General features: G+C 38.9%; 1 protein-coding gene across 3 annotated transcripts in view; it reads left to right on the forward strand.

Annotated features, from left to right (window-relative positions):
- Nucleotides 1-326: 326 nt before the first annotated feature.
- Nucleotides 327-23,604, forward strand: part of LOC137358266 (proto-oncogene tyrosine-protein kinase LCK-like) — a 134,116-nt gene continuing 110,838 nt past the window's right edge. The window contains exon 1 of one of the 3 annotated variants that reach the window (XM_068024173.1): nt 327-983. The gene's annotated coding sequence lies outside the window, so the exon portion shown is untranslated. Of the gene's footprint in view, nt 984-15,961; nt 16,535-20,159; nt 20,320-23,604 lie in introns of those variants that run through there. The other 2 variants (XM_068024181.1, XM_068024191.1) reach the window with 2 other exon arrangements.

Consider the following 23,604-nt stretch of genomic DNA (forward strand, 5'->3'; position numbering starts at 1 on the left):
AGGAAGTTGTTAAATGAAGCAAAAGTACAGTTCAATAGGAATGAATAGGGAAAAAGAGATAATGGAGGGAAAAGGGAAGACAGGTGAGAAGAAGTGTTAAAAAATCTATTTTCACTATCATGGCAATTTGAGTAGCCTTATCAATGGTAGAATATTTGTGTCAGCATTGTCGTTGAAGCTGAAAATTATAAAAAAAAAAGCTGTCCAATAGAAACAGAGGTTTTCCCTAGAAATGCTGTTCACTAGGGGTTCAACTGTTACTTTCGTTCAGCAAAGTGTAGCTCAGCCGTTCTAGTAAACACAGGAACATGTTGCTAATTCTGGCAATATCCCAGCACAGTAGGGGACCAAAGAAACGGACGAGTTAAAACAAAACTTTTGTACCGCCGCTGAGCATGTTGACTTCAAGGTCGCATGAAAGGGTTAAATTTTACAACCAACATCAGGTCACAAAGAAACCAGGAGCATCTTGCCTCCCGCCAGTCAGCTGTGGTGCAGTGAGAGAGCTCCTCTTCATCCTGCGAATTTAGCCCCTTTAGAGCTGCAAAACACCCCCAAATAACCAAAAGATGCGGAAAACCCCGTGTCTGCATCCAGCAGCAGCAGCAACTTAGCAATGTGTGGGAGAAAGTGACCAGTTAGGGGACAGCTGGGCTAATGAATGAAGATTCAGCCCAAAAACTGCGATCAAAGGGCAAGGCCAGGCACGTGCGGATCTGACCAGGAACAACCTGCGCACACAGTGCTACTGTCTGTTAATTTGTGATGTTAGCATTGCCAGAAGTGAAAAGCACCGTGGGTCACCGTTGAAGAAACTGTTAAGCCATTGGTGTAGCTGATGGGAGCCCTGCCTGACCAGTACTGAGCTCACAACAGCATGATTCAGTTTTTCATTTCACCTCCAGCATCCTGCTATGCCGGTGCCTCCATGAATGAAGGGTTTTACTTTCGGTAACATTTTCCGAAGAAAGTGGGCAACGAAGGTAAATTGCGGCGATTTTACTTAGCGTTTAGTTCTCAGCGTTTCCGACTATTCTCGGTCTTCAATCTAGTTACACAGTCAGAAAATAACAAGCTTCCACCTCACATCGAAGTTGCAAAGAGTTCACACACCGTCTTACAATGTTCCCTTTTGCAGGTTCGGTGGAAATTGATACACATCTGCTCCCTTCATTCATTGACGTATTATGTAAAAATAACTAAAAAAGTCAACTGCCATATCTGGTCTAGTTACTCGGCAACATTTCAAGTAGATGTGCACTAAGTTAAACTTTCAAATAAAGATGTGTCATTAAAAATAAGTTTTTACATTAGCCTCAGAAAGAGACGCTGTATTTCTGTAAAATAAATACTGCATATTTGTTCTTAACTATATTAAAAATGAAGATTGGAGTCTGGAAATGAATGGAAACTTAATTAGAAGCCGCCCGGATATATGCGCTACTCTAATTCTAGACTTTTGAGCACCCCCGATTTTAATTGCTTCCCCATTGGCTCTGAAATGCCTTTGCTAAACTGCTCCCCTCTCTTTCCTACTTTTAGGAGTTTCTTAAAAATTTTGACCAGGCTTTTGGTCATCTGCCATATCTCACTGTGGTTTGGTGTCATATTACTTGATGACATACCTGTCAAGCACGTTGGGATTTTTACCAGTTAAAATTGCAATATAAATGCAAGTTGTTGCTGTTGTAATAGAAGAAGTAAACTTCCAAAAAGTCTTTTCATTGGTCTCAGAGTGACCTCTTTTACTATAGACTAAGTAGTTAGGTGTAGACCTGTGAATCACATGAGTCATGTAAGGAGTCAGCTACTTTGGGAAATATATAAAATAATTCATCTGACATTGTTAGGGACTTAAAACTGCATGGAAGTTTTATTGAATAAATTCAAAGAAATTGATAATATCCAGTTGTCTTTCATTATTAATAATATAGAGTTGGATTTTGCTGTGAAAATGACAGTGATACTAACTGTGCTGGTCATTATTTATGCACAAATTGAACAGCAACTGCAGGAAAGCGGGGTTGGGCGTTAAACATATAAATCCCGAAGTTGCTGTCTGAGATGCGCTGCCTCCCTGCAAGCGGCATGAAAACAACATCTTCCCATCTGGCTTCCCTCTCAAATGTATTGAAAGGTGAAAAGTTCCTGTACTTGCATGGTAGATATGGACCAAAATCACCACCAATGGTTAAGTCAAGTCATTCCAGTCTATGTGTGCTTAAGGGCATGATAAGTCTTTACTATTGCCAAACAATCGCTCTATCATTGAAAATGATCTTTCACAACTGCGCAGTCTCATTCCTTCACATTTTAATTATTGTGAAGATCTAAAAGCATTATATTTAAAAAAAAGTATTTTCCTTTCCATTTCTTTTATCTCTTTCACTGAATCCAATCTTTCTTTCCCTCCCTTTATTCTGTACCTGATTTGACATTGAATTCAGTATTCTAACTTACACTGCCTGGTTCAGACTCTGTGTTGTTCATTAACTATTTCTTCAATTTGATTAAGAACGCACACAGGTCCCATATCCCCTGTAGAGGGGACTGAACTGTTTGGATATTTGTTTGACAGCAACTTGCCTTGCAAAACCCGATAGAAAGTCTATGGACAAGGTCAAATCTAATAAAAAGCTGGTGGCATTCATTCGCTACTCACAGCAAAATGTGGCATGTTTATATAATAGGACAGGGGAGTAACTTAGAGATCCAAACAACAGAAAAACAATTTATTTTGATGACATTTATTAGTATAGAAAACAAAGTATTTGGAAAGTGCAGTTTGCCAGCATATTTTGACATCATGTGTTACATCCACATCAAACTGTGACTCTGTCCCATATCCCAAGAAGGAAATGGATAACTACTTGAAGGCAGAACATTGGCAGAGATATGGGGAAAGGACAGGGAAATGGGACTAATTGGATTGCTCTTTCAAAGAGCCAACACAGGCATGATGAGCGAATGAACAAAAAATAGTACAGCACAGGAACAGACCATTCGGCCCTCCAAGCCTGCGCCGATCTTGATGCCTGCCGAAACTAACACCTTCTGCACTTCCGGGGCCCATATCCTTCTATTCCCTTCCTATTCATATATTTGTCAAGATGTCTCTTAAACGTCGCTATCGTATCTGCTTCCACCACCTTCCCTGGCAGCAAGTTCCAGGCACTCACCACCCTCTGTGTAAAAAACTTGCCTCGCACATCCCCTCTAAACTTTGCCCCTCGCACCTTAAACCTATGTCCCCTAGTAACTGATTCTTCCACCCTGGGAAAAAGCTTCTGACTATCCACTCTGTCCATGTCCTCCTGTTCTGTATCATTCTTTGACTCTCTGATGTGAGTGCCACTCCTAGTAGCTAACTTGCATGCAATTTTCCACATTATTTAAACCCACTGTGGATCTAATGTCATATTTCAGGGGACGGACCCAGTTAAAGTTATGTCCTCAGCCATAAACAGAAACACAATGCAGATGATTGTAAAACAAATGAAAGCAATGATATTATACTTTTGAAGCTTTTTACAAAGGAAAAAATCCTGACAATTGTATTTAATTAATTTTGTGCCCTGGTCTCTGCAATGTAAGTGGTTGACTATTAGTTAAATTATTCTATATGAGCATAACATATCTTAAACACTTGACTGTTTAAAACTGTTAAAATGATGGACACTTCGCATTTTGAAAATTGTCCGAGAGTCACAGAGCCATTACAGTGCAGAAGGAGGCCTTTCAGCTCATCGATTCCATGCTGGCTTTCTGTAGAGTATTCCAACCAGTCTCATTCCCCTGCTCTGTCACCGTAGCCCTGCAAGTTTATTTCCCTTAAGTGCCTATCCTATTTCATTTTGAAATCATTCATCGTCTCCGCTTCCACCACTCTCATAGGCAGCAAGTTCTAGGCAATTACCACTTGCTGCATAAAAAAAGTTCTTCCTCACATCTCCCTTGCATCTCTTACTCAAAATCTTAAATCTGTGTCCCCTATGTTGATTGTATTTAATCATATGCAGGTGAAGAGTGTTAATTAGAGTCTTACTTGAGTATATATAAGGAGACACTTACTGAAACTGGTTTGAGTGAGGAGCTGCATGTTTGTAATCTTTTTACTTTGTAAAATAAATGCAAGACTGAGTAAAGATTGACTGTGGAATAATCCTTCAAAAACAAGCTTTCTGGAGTGTAACACCCTAGTCCTTTTACCATCAGCTAATAAGAACAGCTTTTCTTTGTCTACCTACTGAAACCTGTCATAATTCTAGTACACCTCTATCAGATCTCCTTTGCTGCAAGGAGAACAGCCCCAGCTTCTCCAATCTAACCGTGTAGCTACATTTTTCCATCCTTGGAACCATTCTGGTAGATCTCATCTGCACCTTCTCATGGACCCTCAGATTCTTCCTAAAATGTGGCGACCAGAACTGGACACAATGCTCTAGTTGAACTTAACCAGAGCTTTATAAACGTTGTACTCCATTTTGTATTTATGAAGCCCAAGATCACATATGCTTTGCTAACTACTCTTTCATTATGTTCTGCCTTCAAAGGTTGATGCACTTGAGCCTTCAGGTCCCTCTGTCCTTGCGCACTCTCTTAACTTTGCCATTTAGTATATTGCCTCTCCATATCCCTTCTGAAAAAATGCATCACCTCACATTTCTCTGTATTAAATTCCATCTGCCACTTGTCTGCCCATTCTGCTAGCCTAGCTATGTCCTGTTGCAGTTGATTGGTATCATCCTCAATGTCTGCCACACCTCCAAGTCTGATATCATCAGCCAATTTTGAAATTGTACTCTGTATTCCAAAATCCAAGTCATTTTTTTATATTAAAAAGCACTGGCTCTTGGGGAACACCACTGTCTACCACCCTACAGTTTGAAAAACAACCATTTACCATGACTTGCTGTTTTCTATCCTTAAGCCATTTAAAAAAATCCAAGCTGACACTGACCCTCTTATTCCACGAGCCTCAGTTTTGTTAACCCGCCTTTTATGTGGTACGTTATCGTAAATTTTCTTAAAATCCATTTAGACAACATCCATTGCTTTCTCTTCATCAACCTTCTCTGTCACTTCATTAAAAAATTCAGTGAGATGAGTCAGGCACCATCTGCCTTTACAAATAAGTGCTGGCTCTCCTTATTTAACTCAAACCTCTCCAATTGCCTGTTGATTCTTTTCCCCCGATTATTGTTTCTAAAACCTTACCCACCACTAATGTTAAATGACTGACTTTTAGTTACTGGGAATGTCCTTACACCCTTACTTGAATAAGGGTGTCATATTTGCCACTCTTCAATCCTCTGGCACCTCCCCCCATATCTAGGGAAAATTGGAAGATTATGACAAGCCCTTCCGCTATCTCCACTCCCACTTCCTATGGTGACCTGGGATGCAAGCCACCTGCACCAGGTGACTTATCCACTTTAAGCATAACCAGCCTTTCCAGTACATCCTTCCTATCAATTTTTACCCCATCCATTATCTCTACCATCTCTGCTTCTACTGATAGTTTGTCAGCATCCTCTTCCTTAGTAAACACTGATACAAAGTACTCATTAAGTATTCTAGCCTTGCCCTGCACCTCTAAGCATTCTCTTTGTTCCTAATAGGCCCTACCCCACCTCCTACTACCCACTTACAATTTACATACTGATAGAAGATTTCTGGGTTCCTGTTTATGTTGACTGCCATTCTATTCTCACATTCTCACTTTGCCAGTCTTATTTTCCTCTTCATTTCCCCTCTCAACTTATTGCATTTGGCCTAGTTCTGGCTTGAAGAATTCACCTGACATGCATCATGCACCCTCTTTATTTGTTTTATCATATATTTTCTATCTCTCTCATCATCCAAGGGCCTTTGTTGGAATATACCTAGCTTGTACCTGAAACATCTGTTCCTGAAAGATCACCCATTCTTCCATTACAGATTTTCCTGTAAGTCTTTGGTTCCATTTTACCCGGGCTAGATCTCCTGTCATCCCATTGAAGTTAGCTTTCTTCCAATTTAGAAGTTCTACTTTAGATTGTACCTTGCTCTTCTCCATTCCTAACCTAAACTTTATGATACGTTGGTCACTCTTACCCAAGTGTTTCCCCACAGACACATGGTCCATTTGGCCCACTTCATTCCCCAGCACCAGCTCCAGCAATGCCTCCTTCCTAGTTGGACTGAAAGCACACTAGTCAAGAAAGTTCTCCTGAACACATTTCAGAAATCCCTCCTCCTTCTTCCCCTTTTCTCTAACATATTACAATAAACGTAGGCTTCTCAATTTTTTAAAATAAATCTGTAAATGGGAGTTTAACAATCCTATTTGAGTAATCTGGGATTTCTGGAGGTTAAAATATAATCTGGAAATCTGAAGTAGAAATGAGGAATACTGCAGTATTTCAAGGTGAAAAGATAAGATAACATTTTAGTTATAATCCTTCATTAGAAAATTCAATATTCTACAAAATTGATTGTAGACAACTGTTAATATTGGGCTAGAAGACCTGACCTCTTCAAAAAAATTTTGGGATAATAACTATAAATCAATAGTATGTATTATGAAAAATTATTACAACCAAGTGAGAAAGAGATCTAGGGTTCCCTTTCAGCCTTCACCTGGTCTTACCGTAACAGGGTTTAATTTTAAACACACTGTTTTTAGCTCCTATTCGGTGAATCCTTGTTCACCGTTTTCCGATTATAAGCTGAAGAAACCAGCCCGAACAGGCTTTTTTAGGTTTAAAGAAGAAAAGTTGAAATTTATTAAACTTAAACTCTAATTCGGTTAACGCCTACGGATACACAATGCGCCAACGCTAGCCTGCATATGCGATACACACATGCAAATAGAGACTGAAAAGAGAAGAAAAATAAAGTGGAAAAGTGTGAGGCAATATCTGAAGAGTTTTTGTTACGGTTCTTTGAGCTCACTGCAGAGTCTTTGATTGGAGATAGATCTTCCTTTTCGTTGGGGCCCAGTATTCTTCTTAAACCTTGTTTGCTGTAGGAGACTTTTCTCTCTTGGGGTTCATGTGGCTTCAGTGGATTCAGAGGCTTGTGAGAAAGAGATGGGGGCAGACAGGAGCAATCTTCTCAGTCCAGGAGCAAATAGACACTCTTGAGTTCAAACAGTTTGTACAATTCAGAAAACCCCAGATTGCCAAGCAGGTTAGTCATGTGACTAACTGGTCTGACCATGTCTTGGATTACATCAGTCTCTGGAATGCTCCTCTAACACAATACCTGGTGATCAAAGTCCGTTGTCAATTGAATGTGTCAGGGAATGGACCTTTGTCCTTCCAGTCACAGTCTGTTAATATGCAAATGTCTTTTCCAGCCACGGCTGATCTGTTTAACAAGTTCTTTCTTCACTCCAGTAACAGTTTAAAATCGATGTTTATGACAAAATTAATATGCTTCATTCTTCGCAGGTGGGGGCTTAGCGTGACACGATGCTAATTTTTATTGCTACAGGAGCTGGTGAAAGCTGCAAACTAAATGAAGCACTTTCTGTGGTCCCCTGTTTGGTCCATATTTTTGATCTAAATAGGTCATAATTAAATATGATGCTCATACAGATGCTGCATAATGGTCATGGTTTTGGACTAAAAACCCTAACAGTTGTGAGTTCAAATCCCGCCATGGTAAGCTCTGAAATTGTATTCAGTAAACTTGTGTGTTGATTTGTGCAGCAGATAAAATGATTGAAAGTTGTCATATTGTCGTAAAAGCCCAATATTCTTCAGGGAACGTATCCTTTACCCCTTCTCGGTCTTACCTACATGAGACTCCAGTTCCAAACTACGGGTTGACTCTTCATCGCCTAAGGGTGACTAGAGATAGACAATAAATACTGCACTGTCTGTGTCACCCAAATGACGAGCGGAAAAAATTCAACTATCAATTAGTATAAATTCACTAAACCATTAATTTGCTAACCATTTTCTAGCATTTCCTGACACAATATATTCTGTTTGCTCTTTAACTTCCAGTGCAATAATAGAGACTCTGGCTCATAAAAACTTGATTTGGTCAGTCAATTTGCAGGCTGATTGACAGCTTATTGGTTAAAATAACAGTTACTCAGGAAGTCAATTTCCATTAGTCTTCAGACCAGAACTATTGCAGGTAAACCTTATGATTCATTTTCATGTGTAGCCCTTTATCATCTCTCCATTTAATTAATAGCTATGCTCAGAATTTTACTGACAAAATTATAATGTCCACAAATTATGCTAATCCCACACTTCCATGCAATTGCATTGGCAGAATATTTTTATTTAAGGGAAAATCTATTTTCATATGGAGATGAGGAGTTAAATTCCAGAATATTGGAAATCTCAAATAAAAATAGAAAAGTTAGAAATATACATCAGGTCCAACAGCAGCTGAAAGACATATAGAATCTTGAAAAGGAGAATATTATGACCGTGTTGTATTAACATGAGTCTGAAAAACTGTTTGAAATAAGCACAGTCAAATTTCTTAGGTGTTTATTTTTGAAAGCTAAATCCTTAAAATATAACTTATGCATTTAATGAGAACTCCAAAATTAATGTCTTCTATGTTGAATGCCAAATTCATTTTTCCTTCTCCTGTGTGAAGAAAGGGTAACCTTATGAAAGTCTGGCTTAAACAAATTTTTCATTTTGACTTGATAAAGATGATTTAATATTCATAATTTAGATCTGGAAAATTAAATCCAGCACTTAATACCAATTGCTGCTTTAAGTTGTCTGAAGATTGCCCTTACTTGAGGCAACTAGTTTAATCACCAGTGGAAAATAAAGTCTCATTGTAACATCAGGCGAATAATTCTTTGTATATATTGTACCATTGTACAGGTTTGTAGCACCTGTTAAATCATTAATTCATCTGCATCTCTTTTTCTTGCATTAATGTTACAGGATGCAGCATAGATTTGAAATGCTGACTTCCTGAGTAACTATGCTGACAGCAGTACTGTTTCTGCACTTTCATAGCATCCTGTGAGAGATGTGCAAACAATAGTTGTCCTATCATTTAAATAGCATCCAAGGAAGCACTTTTGTTTAAATTACTGTACGCTTGTGGTGTCATAGAACTGACCTGGACCAGCAGCATCAGCGACAGGGAGTGAGCAGAAACTAAGTGCATTATTACTACGGAGAGATTCTGAAGAATTGGCCTGTGTTGATTCAATCCTCTATAGACAAATGAATATTATCTGGTTGAGAATGAAAGTGAATATTATACGAATTAGTATTGATTAAGAGGATCAAAAACTCCACTGGACACAATGATCCCTGTGCTGTTGCATATTGTGAATAGGGGGCAGCAGGATTGGGGCATGCTGTTAGTGGAACATTCCCCAACCCAACTGTTCTCCCCCTCCAATGACGATGTAAGGATGGGCAGAGATCCGAGAATTCTCTTTGATTGCTGTTGGAAATCAGGCAGTATTGTCCTCGGGAACAAAAATCCATTTCATTTTCTGAGTGATATTCTGCACAATACTCCTTAATCCTCAAGAAAATCAAGTAAACTGCACAGTATTCTTTCATACGAACATACAAATTAGGAGCAGGAGTAGGCCACTCAGCCCCTCGAGCCTGCTCTGCCATCCAATAAGTTCATGGCTGAACTGATTAATCCACATTTCCACCTACCCCCGATAACCTTCCACCCCCTTGCTTATCAAGAATCCATCTACTTCTGCCTTAAAAATATTCAAAGACTCTGCTTCCACTGCCTTTTGAGGAAGAGAATGCCAAAGACTCACGACCCTCTGAGAGAAAAATTTCTCCTCATCTCTGTCTTATATGGGTGACCCCTTATTTTTAAACAGTGACCCCTAGTTCTAGATTCTCCCACAAGGGGAAACATGCTTTTCACATCCACCCTGTCAAGACCCCTCAGGATCTTATATGTTTCAATCATGTTGCCTCTTACTCTTCTAAATTCCAGCGGATATAAGCCTAGCCTGTCCAACCTTGCCTTGTAAAACAGCCCACCCATTCCAGGTATTAGTCGAGTAAACCTTCTCTGTACTGCCTCCAACACATTTACATCCTTCCTTAAATAAGGAGACCAGTACTGTACACAGTACTCCAGATGTGGTCTCACCAATGCCCTGTATAGCTGAAGCATAACCTCCCTACTTTTGTATTAAATTCGCCTCACGATAAACAATAACATTCTGTTAGCTTTCCTAATTACGTGGTGTACCTGTATACTAATCTTTTGTGATTCATGCACAAGGACACCCAGGTCCATCTGCATCTCAGAGCTCTGCAATCTCTCTCCATTTAGATAATATGCTTTTTTATTCTTCCTACCAAAGTGGACAATCTCACACTTTCCCACATCATACTCCATGTGCCAGGTCTTTGCCCAATCATTTCACTTATCTATACCCCTTTGTAGCCTCCTTATGTTCTCTTCACAACTTACTTTCCTACCTATCTTTGTGTCATCAGCAAATTTAGCAACCATACCTTCAGTCCCTTCATCTAAGTCATTTATATAAATTGTAAAAAGTTGAGGCCCCAGCACAGATCCCTGTGGCACTTCACTCATTACATCTTGCCAACCAGAAAATGATCCATTTATGCCTACTGTCTGTTTCCTGTTAGCTAGCCAATCTTCTACCCATGCCAATATGTTATCCCCTGCACCATGAGCTTTTATTTTCTGCAATAACCTTTGATGTGGCACCTTATCAAATACCATCTGAAAATCTAAGTACAATACATCCACCGGTTCCCCTTTACCCACAGCCCATGTAACTCCTTCAAGGAACTCCAATAAATTGGTTAGACATGTCTCCAAGAAACCTAAAGAGAAGGAGGTCAATATTATTGAAAATAAAATGGAAGAGAGAAAATACAAATATACTAATTACATTTTTGCCAGTGGAGGCTCGAATAAAAGTTACTTACTTTCCAAGACCCCTTTCTTTTCATCCTGTAAGTGACTAGCTTTTGTAGACTGCAGAATATGTGCCACTTTTTCATCTGTAAAATGCGACTGCTTGTTATTATGAAGCTTAGTGGTTTGATGAAAATAGAAAATATTTTTATTACGTTTACTGAACCTCATGCCTACTGCTGCACTTTTTCCATTGTGGTTTATAAAATACTAGAACATTCTCCGAAAGGTTCAGCCATGCATTACAGACATTGATTGTAACCTGGCACTAGGGTGCCAAGCCAGTAACTATTATAAGGGTAGATAAGAACTAATGGTATTTTAGGTTGCTCTGAAAAGTTGCACAGAGGCCATAAATGGGCAAAAACATAGCTTAAAAAAAGACATGCAAAAAATAAGAGTACTGGCAACTAACACGTTAAAACTTCTAATTCGCCATATCCGTTGCACAATGAAACACTGATTCATAATTTTTTCTCAAAAAGATATCTTTGTAGCACTGAGAAATAATACTGGAATATATGAAATCACTTACAAAAGATTCTTGATGGGCCTGTTCATTAAATTTCAATTTCAAAATTGCATTAAAGTCTCACACTGAACATTTTAAACAAAATAAGAAGGAACTAAGAAATACGAGCCTAAGAATTCCTATTGGCGACAGCAGATGAATGTTTAACGAGTTAATACCTCCGCCAAAAGTGCAGGCAGAGGAATGTCATTTGAATGCCCAACCATTCATATGATATCAGTAATGGTAATTTCTAGGTCATAGTATACCTGAGACTGTGGAGTATATTATAGAGAGTTGTATAACAAAAGTCTAGCATACAATGTTTACAGATAATGAGAAACAACATTGAAACATTGTTTAATTAAATTCATCCCTCAGAGTTGTGGTATTGACTAGCAATATTTATGTTTTGTTACTCGTTTGCTGCATTCTATCATGCAAATGAAAATTATATTTCATCAGTTATTAATGTGAAAATGTTGCAATATCCGTTTAAAGAAACAGATTTTTAAAAATTGTTGAAAATAAAATTCTTGAAATGGAAAAGTATAATAAAAAAATTGTTCTGCCACAAATGTACTATTGCACAATCATGTCCTCCAATAAGTAATGACCTCTTTTGAGACATTGATAACAGTACGGTAATTATTGGTTTCCACTGTTGTTGCCCTACTTTAGTGGGAGATGTACCTGGTTTGAGTGTGGCATTCCCTAACTGAATTTTCGGACAAATGAATGCATTGACGTTATTTTGTGTTGAATCATCATTGCACCATAGATGTATATATCACAGAACTAGGCCATTCAGCCTTCTCTTTGATGTAGCAATCTGAAAGTAATCCCACATCCCTGCTCATAGTCTTGTACCTTCCAATGCTTCAAATATTTACCAGTTTTCCACTACGAAATAAAACTGATCAGGCAGGAATTAGCTCACTCATTGAATTAGAGTTAATTCAATGAGGGAGCAGGTAAACTGCTTATCTGTTCAGCATAGCGTTGGCTGTGATCACTATTTACACCTCTGTAATATTGCCCGGCATCACCCCTGCCTCGGCTGATTTGCTGCTGAAACCCTAATTCATGCCTTTGTTAGCTGTAGACTTGACTATTCCAATGCACTCCTGGCTGGCCTCCCACATGATTGTGGTTGTCAGAGGCCAATCATCTCAGACTCAAGGCATCGCTGCAAGGGTTTCTCAGGGTAGTGTCCTAGGCCCAACCAATATGCAGCTTCATCAATGACCTTCTCTCCATCATAATGTCAGAAGTGGGGGTGCTCGCTGATGATTGCACAGTATTCAGTACCATTTGCAACTCCTCAGATACTTAAGCAGTCCATGCCTGCATGCAGCAGGACCTGGACAACATTCAGGCTTGGGCTGATAAGTGGCCAATAACATTTGCACCACACAAGTGCCAGGCAATTAACTTCTTCAACAAGAAAGAATCTAACCATCTCCTCTTGACATTCAACAGCATTACCATCACTGAATCCCTCACCATCAACATCCTGGGGGTTACCATTGACTAGAAGCTTAACTGGGCCAGCCATTTAAATACTATGGCTACAAGAGCAGGTCAGAGGCTGGGAATTCTGTGGTGAGTGACTCACTTCCTAACTCCCCAAAGCCTATTCACTATCTCCAAGGCACAAGTCAGGAGCGTGATGGAATACTTTCCACTTGCCTGGATGGGTGCAGTTCCAACAACATGCAAGAAGATTGACACAATCCAAGACAAAGCAGCCTGCTTGATCAGCACCCCATCCACTACTTTAAACATTCACTCCCTCCACCACTGGTGCACAGTGACAACAGTATGTACCATCTGCAAGATGCACTGCAGCAATTCACCAAGGCTTCTGTGATCTCTACCACCTAGAAGGACAAGGGCAGCAGACAAATGGGATCACAACCACCTGTAGGTTCCCCTACAAGTCACTCACCACCCTGACTTGGAAATATATCACCGTTTCTTCACTGTTGCTTGGTCAAAATCCTGGAACTCACTCCCTTACAGCACTGGGTGTACCTACACCACATGGACTGCAGCAGTTCAAGAAGGCAGCTCACCACCACCTTCTCAAGGACAATTAGAGATGGGCAATAAATGCTGATCTTGCAGTGATACTCACATCCCAAGAACAAATAAAAATGAACTACTGTAAACTTGAGGCCATCAAAAACTGTGCTGCTTGTGTCCTTGCTTGCATCAAGCCCTGTTCACCTTTCACTCCTATGCTCACTGACCTACATTGGCTCCCAGTCAAGCAACACCTTGATTTAAAAATTCTGATCCTTGTTTTCAAATCCCTCCATGGTCTTGCCCCTCCCTATCTCTGTAATCTCCTCCAGCTCCACAAACCTCTGAGATATCTGCACTGATTCAATTCTGGCCTCCTGAGCAACCCCGATTTTAAACATTCCTCCATTGGTGGCCATGCCTTCAGCTGCCTGGGCCTTAAGCTCTGGAATTCCTCCCCAAACCTCTTTAACTCTCTACCTCTCTTTCTTCCTTCAAGACACTGCTTAAAACCTACCTCTGACTAAGGTTTTGACCATCTGTGCTAATATTGGCTAACGCGGCTCAGTGTCTAATTTTGCTTTATAATGCTACCGTGAAGTGCATTGGGATATTTTATTATGTTAAAAGTGCAACATAGATATAAGTTGTTGGTGTTGCATTGCTGGTTTAGAATAAGAGTTTGTGGGAGAAGGTTGCTCAGTGTGCAGGCTCCACCTGAACTAAGCCCCCACCCAACCATCTACTGTTGAGTTTTTGAAGAGTTTAGGACATACTAAGATTGAAAAGAATAGGGAGTGAATAGGTGACACCAAAGATCTGATGATTGACAGTAAAGAAGACAGAGAGAGGGAAGGAGTTTTTCAATTCTGAAATCCTGAAATCAATGTTATAGTATGACAGATACAGAGAGGTAGAAGGATGTAGATTAGTCTACATTTTAACTATCCACTTAAATAAAATAAATTCAAAATAACAGTATTTTATTTTCTATTTAGGTAAAATGCCAACTGCTGTATATTCACCAGTTTAATTGAGATGTTTGAAGATAGTGAAATCTAACTACATTCCATGACTGGAATTTTAGTGCATGAGGTTTGTTGTGAAGGCAACTGATAACGAGTTGGTAGTATTAAAATTGAACTGATGTGGCTGAGGACATCTTCCAAAATTGATGAGTTTCGACATTCACGTTAAAGATGGGCCCTTTTTTTGCTGCAGAATATCTAATACAGGCTAGATTTTTTGCTTCATCCAATTTCTCCCTTCTTCCTAAAGGCAGTAACATTTTAGATACAGCTCCATATGCTTTAAACGCTTCCCATCTCTCACTCAACTGACTGTTCTTTATGCATGAACCTAGACAGAGTGTGGGCAAGCTATTTCACAGAGTTGAGCCTGAACTGATTCTCACCTGACACCCTCAGGTGCATTCTTTTAGCAGGTGGTCAATGGAGGTGAATTCTGTCTGGTTTACCCATCCCTCGTTCAGGGTCCTGAGGCCAAATTTAGTGCCAGTGCTTGGCTGAAATCAACTTATGCAGCACAAACAGATGAATTATTGATATTGATTTCCAGGATTATTTCCAGTTCTGGTAGAAGGGTCACGTGGCAAATTACTGGTGATATTGTACAAACACTTATATCAAATTCCTAACTTGTTACTTTTAATAGATTAATGGGTGAACAATTCCATTAAAATGAGAGAGAGAGGAACTTGGGATGAGAACATTAACCCATACGTACAGTGACATTGCCGATAGTTATTTAGCCCTGTGTGTCCTGTTTGATAATGGATTTAATTTATGAACCCTTTGATGCTTGGATCCTTTGATCAGCAGGGAGATTTATATCTTAAATAAGCTGGTCTAAAATACCAGCAGGTTTTAATTATTTTCTCCTTGTAGTAGCTTCCTTCAATACACAATTGGCTGTCGAAATTTAAAACAATTTAATAGAAGAAGCCATTTCACAAGTGGCTGATAGTCCTGTAAACCATGATGACCCAATAACTTTCTGCAGTGAGGTGAGTAAAGAGATTGAAGCTCAGGGATTAGAGATGATCAGTAGTTTGGAGGATGACATGCCAGAACATGTACTGCTTTATCATTCAGGCATATAGTATAATCAATACACATTCTGAGCAATGAAGATACTTTAAAAAAAAATTCTCATGTATAAAAATCTGAAGGTGCTAAGGATCGTGATTAAATTGTCTACCTGATTCCTTGGATTGAGGTAATGAGTTACAGTGAAATCTTAGTTACACGGACAAATAGTCATAGCTTAGATATAAAAATTATCAGGAAGTGCTAGAAATCTACAGCAGGTCGGTCCATTACCTTTAGGAGAACGATAGGTTAGTGTTTGGGTGGGTCCCTTCATCAGACGTGTCTTTATCAGGGTATGATAGCCTAGCAGTTTGGTACTAGTTTGGCAAGTTGTGAAATTGAATTTGCAGCCTGGTATCAGAAAAATGACTTCAAAGCTGCTGGGTGTTTGTAAAAATCCAACTGGTTTACCAGTGTTTTTTGCATATCCTTCAGGAAGGGGCTTATCACCTCTAACTGATCTGGCAAACATGTGGCTGATAATCAGTGAACTTATTTTTTTTCTCCTTTGGTGAGTGTAAGATTAGTGTAGAAAGACCTTGTACCCTAAGCAGCATATTAATTTTTGTAGTTTATTCTGCTGCTATCAACCTTCAAGACTCCAGCAATATGCTGGACAGTAGGAAATATGAAACTGGCCTATATATATGGGGCTTCAGTCCATTTGTGACCAAATCAGAGGTAGCAACACGCCCGTTGTGCCATCTACCAAGGTGTGGGACCTGAGAACCCCAGGCCTGTAGTGCAAGAAGGCTATAAAACTGGACCTCAGTTGGTGAACTTGGGGATAGGGGACTGGGTAAAATCTTCTTATCCACATCATCTGACAGGAGACTCAGCTCCCGTATGAAAATCTGACGCAGACTTGAGCTAAAAGTCATATGCAAAGGTCATACTCTAACAGGAAGAACTGGCACACAGGAAGGTTTTCTTGCTTAAGTGAAATGGTTCAGAAGCTGGAAGAAATTAGGTACGTTGAAAGCTGATATTCTGATAAAGGAAAAATGAATTCTGTGTGGTTTGTGAAGTGAAAAATAAGTCTGGATAAATGCAGATCTTTGCCATAATATCAAATGTACTGCTAAAGCTGATAGTACTTTGTCAAATAGTAGTGAAAAGAGTGTGTTTCTTTCCTCCTCTCTTTTGGGAAATGCCTGAAATTATTCAGTAATTGAGATGTAGCCGATGGGCTCTTCATGTAACATTTTATATAAATGAAGTTGGGATCAATCTAAAATTCGTTGAAAAATAATTTAATCCACTGCACTCTCTTAAAAGGGCATTGCTGCATCTAATATGAGTAGAATTGACTTAGTTTTTCTTTGCTGGCAAAGTGACTATTCTATTAAATCTGCAAATCTTCTTCTGAAACTGGTTTTCAAAACATTTTCTATGGTCCTTTAATGTAACTGATATTATACTTTATAACCGAGTGCTGCACCGACACAGGCTCATATACAAAACAGATCTTGGGACGTACAACCGGCATTCAATAACATTTAATGTCCGGTGGAAATGTTTTGTACACCCAGTTTTTAAAAGTTGCTTTAACTCATTTAGCTGCTCAGTTTTGCCTTGGTGCTGGTGTGCCATGATGATTACAGCACTTTGTTGATTGCTCACAAATAGCCATCCAGTTGACTCCATTCTTTGGGCACACAATATTTGTTATCATGCTCAGTACTGCTAAGATGTAGAAAATCTTACCTGTGTTCTTTAGGAAGTAATAATATACAGATTTTGAAAGGTACGCATTGAATACCTGCCCTGTTTCCATGTGAATTTGCTATTTTTAAAAATTCAAATATCGGTCCTTTAACACTTTATGCTGAGCTATCTCCGAGATATCTCCTAGATGGCAGTTGTGTGAGTACCCAGAGGAATTGTTTTTTTAGGTGCTGAATATTGTTTGTCTTCTCATAAGTCACAAAAATATTTCCATACTTCCCTTCATATGCCATCTGCAATTATTATATTTTAAATGACAATTCCTGCAGCACAAACATAAATCTTTGTCTCACACAGTCTTGTTTTAAAAGTTAATATTATTTTGTTGAAATTTTCTTCTAGCACTTCAGCATTTTCAGGCTATCCCCATCCAACTGATCATGCCCTCAGCTTGTGTACTTGATAGAGATCTATGGAAAGCAAAGCCTGATGATTCTGCCTCAGCTTTTATTTTTTGATTGACACATGCTCTGATGGAGCACCTGCGAAGACTGAATCTTATTGATATATGTTGTCTATTAAGTTTTCTTTTTAGTTTGCTTTCAAGATCGCCACAAATTCACATAGAATCTTGTCATTCAAGCCGCCATGCTGAGCCTCTTCCCTTCTCTAGTTTGGCAAAAGTAAATTTGTCTTTGTGAACAAAAAACTGAGAAACTCCCTTTACGACCTTTTTTATATTCATTTATTTTTTGGGGGTTGGGGTGTTACTTTTTTGAAGATTAAGTCAGAATTCTCCACAACTGCATTCCTTTGTTTATTTGGATTATTATACTTTTATATGAAACTATTTTAAGTAATTGTGTGCACTTAATATTGTCAAATATTATCATGATGCTATTTGAGTAGTTGTAAATAAAACATTTTTGTCTTTATCAATAAAATAAGAACATTTAAATGTCAACCTTGATTAAGTGATAGCACTGTTGACTCTGATTCAGAAGTTCATGGGCTCAAGCCCCTTCTCCAGAGACATGAGTACATAATCTAGGCTGACGTTTCAGTGCAGTACTGAAGTGCCCTATTGGCACATGCAAAGGGCCTAACACCCTGTTTCAGGCATCAGTCCTGGACCCCTATGGATGAGCTTTTATCAATATGGTAGATGGCACACTTCTGGCGTGAAATACGGGCATGCATTCCGTTCATCATATTGGATGCTTAGGCACCCATTTTATGTCTATAAAACCGTTGCAGTACTATCAAATATTTAGGCTAGACATTAAATGTGTTTAGGCATCCGCCTTAGCTCAGTCGTAACACTCTCGCTTTGGAAAAAGAGGTTTTCATTTTTTTCCATACACCAGAATTTGAGCACGTAATTCAGACAGACACCTCGGCACAGTACTGACGGAATGCTGCAATGTCGGAGGTGCTGACTTTCAGTTGTAATATTAAACCTTTGCCCGCTTCTGGCACTATGCAGGGCAATGACTATCTACAACAAGAATCTGACCATCTCACATTGACATTCAATGGCATTAGCATCGCTGAATCCCCCACTATCAACATAAATCACCCATTTTATCACATTGCCCAATGGTAAAAACGTCCCCACTGGCTTTTGAGAGCTTCAGCACATTTATTTTTCAGTCCCTTCTTTTCCCCCACAATGTCTTTGCCACATTTGTACACTTTATGAAACTAAACTTCATATAATACTCACTTTTATTTGCTGTGATGAAAATTATTGATATATATTTTATAAATTTAGCAGTAAATTGTTTTTTTAGATCCCATCTTTTTTTTTTCAGTAAACTCTTTTTGAGCTTTGCATTCATGGTTTTATATTTTAGTGAAAGAAAGCTATACCAATAGCGCCTCTAAAATACCCTGTATGTTCCAATCTTTACCACAGTCCTTTGCTGCACTGTTTTTTTGGGTGAAGCGTTTGTCTATGATTTATTGATGATGTGCCATTGTATGAATGTATGTAATTCACAGGGCTAGACATGAGACAGAGTGAGACCTTTTCAGGTCAGGGCTGACATGGAGACATGATAGATATTCTAAAGTTAATTTGCTTACCTTTTGGGGTTTAGAGAATAATTAAATAATCTTCAACAGATTTAATAGGTGGGGTAGAGTCTATGATCGGGTAAATTCTACAAGATCTGTGGAAAGAATGTGTACTTGTTTCACAATGTTTTATGTTTTCATGAGACATTGCTTTCTTGAAAAGAAAGGTTGGAAATCAAATGGTATGAGAGAGAATCAACATTTTTAAAGAAAAGCTTGTATGCTGTATTAGTAACAACTCCAAGGTATTCTCCACAATCTGCATTGAAGGGGGAGCATTTTCTGCAATGAAATTTCTTTAGTCCGAATCTGAAACCAAAGTCCAGGACCTCTTGTGTTCTGATGAAAGATTATCCCTGAATGTTAACCTATCTCGCTGTTTTAGATGTTGGTGGGCTTGCTCAGCATTTCTAGCATTTTCAGTTTATATTTTGGATATCCAGCACTCACAACCCTTTTACTTCAGGTTTTGTTGCAATGATTTGCCTCTTGAAACACAGCCCAAAGCTTGAGAATTCTTTCCCCTGTCTCCACACAAAGGCAAAACCAATTAACTAGTTACGGATCTAATTTTGGTACAAGAATGCTAGGATCTTTTAAGGATTGAAGTGTAAATTTAAAAAAAAAAGTTGATGTGACTTTTCTCTAACATTTTCATTATCTGGTATTTTAAAAACGCAGTGACTTAAATGGAAAGTTTTTTTTCTGGGGAGGGTAGAAAGTTCAAATACCATAGCACAGCACAGAGCAGAGTGAGCCTTTTAAAGACACAAATGCAGCTTTCAGAACAAAACAGGAAACCAGCCTTTAATGTCAGTTTTCCAACGAGCCAGTTTTATGATTGAAATTTGAAATCAATGGTAATTTAATCAGACAGATGTCTCTATAATGTGGTTCATTTGGATTTATGACTGCCTGTGAGAAAGCCACTTCAGAACTTTAATGAGTTATTAAAGTTTAAGGGATCATACTAAGCTGCTTGCAGAAATTCAAAGAGAAGACCAGGAGGTACTTGAATTTTCATTTTCTTATTGATATCAAATGTGAAGAAACGAATCAAACAGAATTGATATACACTAAAATCTGAGAGTTTTAGCTTAATGATTGGATCATTATCACTTTGGAGGAAAGCTGTTTTAGCAGACTGAAAACGGTGAATACTTTGGGACAAGCAATGAGCCACATTCTGAATGCTAAGAGGTGCAACTCGAAATAGCTTGAGTTAGTCATTGAATGCCCAGGACTTGTTATGGTGATCCATTTAAAAAAAAGTATTAGTAGTGGTACCCATTTGGAGCGGGATAAATGAATCCTCTGCAGGCAGTGCCGCTTTATATTTCCTTAGTGCTTGACAACTGAGTGACTGCTGTTTGACTGGAGCCACAATGGCAAAAACAAGTAAAAGAATCTACGAATGAACAGATAGTCCACTGGTTATCAAATGATGCATGTGCATCTTTAATTACTAGTCATCTATAGGGAGCAAATGCTGTATTTTAGCCTCCAGAGGCTGGATTTGGATGGTGGAGGAGTGGAGAACTGGGATCTTTGTCTCAGGTTTAACCCTCAAAAATTTAGATAGCACTGAATAAAATGGATCCAAAATACAATTGTCTATCTGATGTGAAGCGTTCTCTCCCTGTACAAAGGTCGAACTGTTTCAGTGCAAACCTTGACACAGCTTGACATTCTGTGCACAGCTAGATCACTGGAGTCTGTAGAACTGTTTTATGTCCTCAGGGTGCCCCAAAGCACTTGAAGCTCATTAATTACCTTTGGAAATGTAGTCACTGTTGTAATATAGGGAAAGATGGCAGTCAAATTTGTAGACAGCAAAGTTCCATGAACAGAAATGTGATAAACAGTGAAGCGGCAATGTTGGGTACATGTTGTATTCTTTAAACCGGTCTGTATTGTGTAGTTAGTTTTACTTTTATTCAGATACTCTGAGCTTCTCTGTTAAGATTACTATTCAGTGCAGATCCAATACAACGTTATATATTTTACCCCAATTGGACACACAATGGTTATGTTTATATTCAAACATTCAAATCTAAAAGGACCAAGACTGATAAAACAGACAATTCAAGTTGTGTGTGTGAAAATGTGGTAATTTATTACTTGCAATGATAGGTTAAAGTTTAGTAGGAGGGTAGAAGCGCATACTCAAATATCTTGAATAAAACAAGGCTAACTGACTTTAAATTTGGCATGTTTACTAGATGGAACTTGGCATACAAAAGATATGTATCATAAAGATATCTTACATTAGATTTTTAATGGGGAAAATCCTACAGTTAACTTAAAGATATGTTGTTCCTTTCTGAAATATTTGACAACATGGAAACTGAATTTAGATAGATTGAATTGCAATAGACCTTTCAGACCTGTAGTGGAAATTCTAAACCATCGATGTTAAAAATGAGGTGTGACCACACTGACAGATACTCCTGAGGTTGGAGACTCTAATCTACTCATATAGCCAGCTGTGTGCTGTTCAAAATCTCGTGGTTTTAGCAATGCTTTTCTATAGGCCACCCAAGGAGTGGTAAGAATGTGGAGCACGCTACCACAAGGAGTAATTGAGGCGACTAACATAGATGCCTTTAAGGGGAAGCTAGAGAAGTATATGAGGGAGAAAGGAATAGAAGAGTATGCTTAGATATAGAGGGTTGGGAGGAGGCTCGTATGGAGCATAAATGCTAGCATAGGCCAGTTGGGCCGAATGTCATATTTCTGTGCTATAGACTCAATGTAATTCAATGTACATTATAATATTTCACTCTAGAAGTTCTCAGGAGTTTGCCATGAAAACACTATATGCCAAATGTGGAATATTAATTCATCTGTTGGAAACTTACATTAGACTTTTAATGGGGAAAATACTACAGTTAACTTTGAAAAAAACTGGCAGCCAAGATGGCATTTTGCATCTGAAACACCTCTGCACATTCCAAGGCCCAACCAGAGCCAGAAGTCTAACAAGAAGCCCAGCCAGAACAAGGCTTTGGCTAACTGAGTAGATTATCCAGATCACCCTCATTAGCAGCACATTCAAAGCCATCTTGAGGCATTCATGAATGGAGACATCCCTCCAGGGGGTAAACACTGACAATATCACCTGAGAGAGGTTTTGGGTTTTAGACTTTGGAACTCATTAAAAACAAAGGGGATTGAGAGAACCATGTGACCATCTCCCCAGGCTGTGAAAAACTTGGAGTTTTGTTACACACAAAGGGACAAGCAGTAACTGAGTGTGCAGCAGCAGAGAAGGCTGTGTGCCTCCCTGTCTCTCTCTCTCTCTCTCCAGAAAACGTGAAGTGTGAAAACCCTCTGCGATTGTCGACCCACCAAGTCTACAGACTGCTACAGCCAGAGACCAGGGGAAGAGAGCCATCTATAATTCTTCCTCCAAGAAAACCCTGAGCAAAACGGGCCAGCCACAATGTGCACTTTGACCAGCCCAGACTTCAAGCCAACAACTCCAGCCCGAAGACTACCAAATCATTCAACCACAGACTCTGTATTTAACTTTTATTTATTCTGGACTTTAATCCCACCAAAATACCTACTTTCCATTTTGTAATCTATTTGTGTGTGTGTGATCTTCATGTGAATGTGTAGCATATTTTGTTTTATTATTTTTAGATCGGGTTTAGCTTGTTGAGTGTAATAAATTTACCTTTTTCTTGTTAAACTCAAGAAAGCCTGTCTGGTTCTTTCACAATCACATTAAAGGTAAAAGGTAAAATGCTCACTGAGGTGGTAAGTACAACTTCTGTTTAAAAAAGGAAACCCTGTTGCGGTCAAATAAAGGGAAGGACAAGAGGGGCGACTGTGACCGCCTTCTCACGTGGCCATAATAGAAATTTGGGGGCTCGACTGGGGTCATAACCCAACGACAAATGAGAAATTGGTAGTGGGAAACCAAATTGATCCCTAGTAAAAATTTAAAAAACTTCAGTAGAGGTTTTCTTGTGGTTTTCATTGCTAGAATACTAACATGTCCACATTTGAGGCCCGTACTTTCCTAAGCCAGAGTCAAGTAACCTGGGACAGGTTAAAGACCCTATCTATTGAAGAGTTGAGAAATGTAGCCGGGCAGTTAGGGATTGCTTTCTGTTCAAAAGCTAAGAAATCTGAAATCCTAAGACTTGTGGCCAACCATTTTTCACTTGAACCTAAAGATTGCAAGACAGGGTTAGAGTCAGAAACAGAAAGGGTAATGTTAGCTAAAATGCAATTAGAAGAGAGGAGACTAGAATCAGAATTTCAGAGAGAGAAAGAGCAGCG

Source organism: Heterodontus francisci, chromosome 3, assembly GCF_036365525.1.
Source record: "Heterodontus francisci isolate sHetFra1 chromosome 3, sHetFra1.hap1, whole genome shotgun sequence".
NCBI classification, from domain to species: Eukaryota; Metazoa; Chordata; class Chondrichthyes; order Heterodontiformes; family Heterodontidae; genus Heterodontus; species Heterodontus francisci.